The sequence below is a fragment of the Peromyscus leucopus genome, chromosome 4, assembly GCF_004664715.2.
Source record: "Peromyscus leucopus breed LL Stock chromosome 4, UCI_PerLeu_2.1, whole genome shotgun sequence".
Classification (NCBI taxonomy): Eukaryota; Metazoa; Chordata; class Mammalia; order Rodentia; family Cricetidae; genus Peromyscus; species Peromyscus leucopus.
The window spans coordinates 8470421-8476797 of NC_051066.1; positions in this window are offsets into that span (position 1 = coordinate 8470421).

The window sequence follows — 6377 nt, forward strand, 5'->3', positions numbered from 1 at the left end:
TCAAAACTCAGAGCAGTTGCTCATTGAAATCCTGAACAGGTATCTATGATATGATGTACATATTTTAATTTTCCAAATTCTGCAAAATGAAACACATCCATCTGCCCCGGCCAGCAGGGTCTTCAACAGGGACCTAAAGGGAGGGCCAGCGAATGAAAGGGACAAGAGACACAAAGAATGAGAGCAAGACAGGACGTCTGATCAAGCTCCAAAATTTTATTTTACTCTCAAGGCATACATAAGTAGGCAAAGGGGGTTGAGAGCAGGAAGGGACTTAGTAATGGGGGTTGCAAGCAGGAAGGGACTTAATAAAGCAGGAAGGGACTTAATTATGGGCTGTTTGGCCAGCAGGAAATGTTGCTCTGAGGGTTATCTATTTACCCTTGTCTAACTGCCAAATTGCTTAACTGCAGCTCATTCACCTGCTATCTGAGAAGAGGTTCTGGTATCTGTGGGAAGAGGTTCTGGTGCTATGGAGACTTAAGCAAGGCCTAGATCTAAGAAAAGAGGAGAGAAACCCAAATATGGCAGCATGTGTGTCAAGGATCGCTTAGGCCTATGGCTCCCGTCATCCATCTGCCAAATTTCATTCCTTTGAGTACCCTTTGGGTACTTCCTGTAGGTAGTGGAGTTTGGTTGTATAAAGAACAAGTAGAAGCTGGGCGGTGGTGGCGCACGCCTTTAATCCCAGCACTCGGGAGGCAGAGCCAGGCGGATCTCTGTGAGTTCGAGGCCAGCCTGGTCTACCAAGTGAGTTCCAGGAAAGGCGCAAAGCTACACAGAGAAACCCTGTCTCAAAAAACCAAAAAAAAAAAAAAAAAAAAAAAAGAACAAGTAGAACATTTCCTTGGCTTATAGCCAAGTGATGGAAAAATCCTTCTAATAAAGCAATAAAAAACCTTTGTTATTGACATGGTGTTTTTTATGAAATTTTGAGGCTTCTAGCACATTTTCTGCTAATAATCAATCCATTTCATTTTACCTTGTGCTAGAGGTCCTGGCAGACCCGTATGGGATCTGATGTGTGTTATATATAAAGGATGATTCCTATTCCTGATTATTTCTTGTAATCGTATAAATAACAAAGTTAATTCTGATTCATCAGGAATAAATTCAGCAGTTTCAATGTGTAAAACAACTCTTTCTGCATACTGAGAGCCAGTAACTATGTTAAGAGATTCTGTAAAATCCATTAATACCACAAGAATAGCATACAATTCTGACTTTTGGACAGAATCCTAAGGGCTTTGAGCCACTTTATTTAAATTTCCTGATTTATAACCTGCCTTTCCCAATTTGTTTTCATCAGTATAGAATGTAGGGGCTCCAGAAATTGGTGTTCCTCATACAATATGAGGAAGAATCCAGTTAGTTCTCTTTATAAACTGAATTCTCTTGCTTTTGGGATATTTGTTGTTAATCTCTCCCAAAAAATGATTGCAAGCTCTTTGCCAATGTTCATTTTCAGCATTAGTCAATTTCAGCATTAGTAAAAGGTACTACAGTTTCTGCTGGGTCTATTCCTGCTACTTGAAGTCTCAATTTCCCTTTTTAAATCAACTCAGAGACCTTTTCTGTAAGCCCCTTAAGCCACCCCCCCTCCAACTGCCAGGTTCCACCCACAGAATACTCTAACTGTCCTAACTGATGGACCCTGCCCCCACCATGCAGAGAAAAAAGCCCAATCCCTGGACATGAAATCCCAACAATCTCCACCCTGGAAAGCTCCACCCTGAAAAGTTCCACCCCCTTCCCAAGAAGCTCTATATAAGCTCTCTATCCTGTTCACTTTGCTGCTGTTTCTTGCTCGAGCAGAAGCAGCCATCCTCCTGGTTTTTTCCCTCCTAATAAATCTCTTATGTGAGGTTTGTTGTGTGGTGTGACTTTGTGGTATTCCTTGGCTTCCAGCTACCAGGAAACCTTTCCATCCCAGCTGCAATGCTTACATTTGGTGATGTGGCTTGGATGGGCTCTCCTAATGCCTGCATTTCCCCTCATGATCTAAGCTGCACTGGGACCCCATCCCTCATCTCCAGTCTTCCGGAAACAGACTCACCTTTTGGCTCACCTATCACTCAGCACCCCATCCACCAGAATCAATTAGGTAAGTTTTCTCTTTGGTCAGTGTAAATGTTTCCCTGAGTCTGAGGAAGTGACCTTTGCGTGTCCGGCATCCCTCTAGTACTGTTGGAAGCGGAGGTACCCCCAGCCACGGTCTTTAAGGCTACCTATGGCTAGCCCTCTTCACCTGACCACACCCCCCACCCTTGGAGAGGCATTCAGGCAGTTTCCTTAGGCCCGGTTGGGTTATAACATCCCTTCCTGTGCTCTCTCCCTGTCTTCCTCACAAAAGCCTCCTTTTTCCAGCCCTTTCCTCTGGATGAGACTCTCCTCCCCTTAGAGCTTCTTTTTTTCTTGCCTTCTCGACTCTATGGAAGCCCTGGTACCAGGCACTGAGTCTCTCCACTGGCTTAGCCAGGCTGAGCTTGCTACACTTGACCCCCGTTGAGTTGGGTGACGACCCTCTGAGCGGATTGGTCCTCCATGAGTCCAGGGGACACCTGAGACTACAGGCTGTAGTGACCTTTTTCCTCACCTCTCTCATCCATGGGAACTCCACACGCCATATCCTGCCATTCCCCCTTTAGAAAACCTCCAGCCTCTTCCCCTGACATCCGACCTAAAGGGCACTAAATTTATCCACTTTTGCAATCAAATTTGTCTTCAATACCCCTTAGATAATCATTCCAAAGGGCCACCTAATGGCACCTTAGATCCCATTATTATTTGGGACCTTTACAAATACTGTGAGTGATCAGGGAAAGAGATTCCCCATTCCCTATTTCTCTGCCCGAGTCCTCTATGTTTTTATCTAGTCCCCCACCCCCACGCTGTGTGAATGGCCTGTCTTTGAAGTGACCATAGATGGATCCGTAAGTTTGTTGCAAAGTGGGAGCTCCGAGGAGACCTAGCTGCGCATGCACACATCCTGCACACACTCCTGCCTGGCTGGCGCATCTCTCAGCTCCTTCCTGTGGGGTCCTCTGTCTGTGTCCAGGGATCAAAAATTCCTATCTTAAGCCTCCCTTGTTAGCTTACTGGATTCAGTTTTACCAGGATTCAGGTGTCTTTTAGGTATGAGTGGCGTTGGACCACTTTTATGCTGTCCCACTGCAATTAAAAGCTGGCTCTGGAGTTAGGGTATGGCTCCCCCTCTTCTAACCCAAGCATGCTTATTTACAAGATTTCCTCCAAAATCTCTGTCCCATAGCAGGTGAGCCACCTGCTATGTGACAGAAAGGAGAGCAAAACAAAACAAAGGGACAGACTACTCCCACTGGGGACCATTGCTACTCATCTCATAGGCTTTTTGGTTTTGTTCTCTAAAACGTTTGCTAAGGTGTAAATCTTGCCTCAGAGACCTGTAAAAAAGGTTACAAGTCTGAGAAATCTGCAACACTGTGGCTAATAGTTAAAAATGTATACTTAGGTAATCTTAAAGGAACCATGTGGTGGGATGCCATTTTAGGATAAACCAACCAAGGAGGAAAACAACTCCCAGCTCTGAAGCCCAAACCAAATAATTCCTCCACTATTTTCTATCACACCAGTGAACTTTCCCCTTATCAGCCTCAACCAATAGTCCCTTCTCTTTCTATAGTTTCCCTTTCCCCCTCCTCAGCAACAGGCTGCCCACCAGTCAGGGCTGTGGCATTAAGCAGAGCACTCCACTATCACATGAGACCTTGCTCTATGAAAACCAACTGTATATCCAATATATTACCCAATGTTACAACCTCACCTTCCATGATGTTTAGATGATTCTTGCCAACAATCTTCTTTCTCCCAGGGGAGCATAGGCAAGTCTGGGACTAGGCTGTGGCAATCCCCAACAAAGACTCTGAATGGGATTACAATATCCCAGAAGGTATCCTAGCTAGGAATCGATTTATAATTTGCCTCCTGGCTGGTATCCACAAGGCCACCCTTAAGGTGGTAAATTATGAAAAAGTCCAAGGGATCATCCAGGAAAGACGCGAAAACCCATCTCGATTCCTAGACTGACCTGCAAAGGCCCTCTTGCAGTATCCCAATCTGGATCATGAGACCCCAGATGGGAAACAAGTCCTTATGACCTACTCCTCCCAGAATTTCCCTGATATTAGGGCCAAACTCAAATGTCTAGTGAGAGGACCCCTGATTCCACAGGCAAGTCTTCACTGTGGCCTTCAAGGTGTACCATGGAGAGAGGAAAAAGCCCCAAAACAAAAACACCCAATGACGGCTTAGGCCTCTCAGCTGGCCAGGCTCCCTGGTCTCCTAAAGCCCGAGAACCTCTGTATCCTTGTTCCAATGTGCTCAGGAGGGTCACTGGGCTCAGATCTATCCGAACCCTCATAAGCCACCCAGACTATGTCCACGGTGCCATCAAGAAGGACATTGGGGTGTTGATTGCCCCCATGTCCCTTGTGGCATAGGGACATCAAGCCCAGATCACCCCTCATCTGACCGCCTTGGTCTGGCCATGAAAGACTGAGGGGCCTGGGCTCCCTTGGCCTGACCACCGCTGTCTCCAACAGGAGCCTAGGGTAGTTATCCCAGTATCAGGGCGATTCATCTCCTTCCTTCTGGACACTGGGCCCACTTCTTTGGTCCTGATGAAGTTCTGGGGACCTACCTCTCCTTCTCGTTCTTCTATTATTGGAGCAAGGAGACAGCCTTACCAGGCTCACCAAACCCCAGCACTTAGCTGTATCTTTAGGGGTATCCCCTCACCCATTCCTTCCTAATGGTGCCAACCTGTCCCAACCTCTTGATGGGAAATGACCTCCTAGTCAAAGTGGGCACCTCTGTTTCTTTTGCTCCCCCATCTGCTTGACCCCAGGCTCACCAGCCATTCCCCTCCTCCTTCTCCTCCAAACCACACGATCTGACATACCTCTTCCCTTACCAACCTCTCAGGTAGATCCCTAAGTATGGGACACCTAAAACCCCTCTATAGCCAAACATCGCACCCCTTATCATTCAACCACAAAACCCCACCAAATATATAACCCAGGCTCAATACCCACTTTCTTTCCAAAGCCTCAGGGGACTTAAGCCTCTCATCTCTGACTGAAGAAAGAATCTTCTGCTCCCCACTTCTCCCTTTACTACCCCCATCCTCGCAGCTATAAAAACCAGTGGAACCTAAGGCTTGGCTCAGGGTCTCCAAATTATCAACTCAGCAGTAGTTTCCCTTCAGCCTGTAGCTCCCATGCCTTAACATTTCAAAATGACTCCAGTTGCTGATTTGGCCCCGAAGATGTGTGCAGACCCCTTGTTTCTGCTGGCTTCTGCTGCCCATCTATTGGGTTCCAAATTCTTCTTCCTCCACCTGCTCTAACCATCCATCTCTCCTCACCTACTTGGTAAATGTCCTCTCACTGGCTCCTGGAGCCTGCTGCACCCTCCAGGGCTTCACTCTTGGGGGCCACAAGAATATATTATAGAGATTCAGCTGTGTATTAAAGCTATACCTAGAAAGGCACTTTTCTAGTGGGAAGCCATTTATCATGGAATATTTGGTGTTGTTCAGCTTTAATATTCAGCTGCTCCTCGTTATGAATTTCTTGTGCTCATAATTCCTATAGGACAATGTATGTGTGAACATCCTGCTCAGGCCAGTACTTGGATAAGGTCACCTAGTCAGGGCCTTCTGCCTCTGAGCTCCCTGCTCCCTTTTTAGCATGTGAATTGAGTATCTGCCTTTTGCAATTACCCCCTTTTAGCTATATCCAAAGATAGGGCCAGCTCCAAACAAAGCATTGAAGGACAATTAAGGAACAGAATAGCTACCAGACCACCTGCTAGGTGCCTGATGCCCCTGAACGAAGGTAAAATGTCCTTTTGGAGGCAACCTGGCTCCTAGATGCATAGCTTTGTTTCTTGTGCAGATGTCGCCCAGACCATCCCTTGCCTTCAGGCCTAGTGGCTTTCCAGAGCAATTGACTGAGAACAAAGGAGGTTTTTGCATATCCAGGTGGTGTGAAAGGTGGAATAGGATTCCTGAGACACAGAACTCTGTGGCCAGAGAGAAGAGAGGAGGACAAAGATTCTGTAGAGGGTAAAGCAGATCTTGGGTAGAGTTTTCTGAGAGCCAGGAGTAAGGAGTCAGGAAGGCAAGATGGAGGACGAAGGCACAGGGGAGGAAGATGAGGTCAAAAGCATAGGAGCTTACTAAAACTCTGAGGACAGGAAAAGTGGGCACAGAGAGGAGCTGAATGTGAGGATGGAGCTGAAGCTGTATAGACGGAATTTTGTCATAGAGGAATAAAGTAAACAGACAAAAGAGCCTGGTGTAACTAGATTCATTTCTGTGCTGTTGGTAGTGTCTC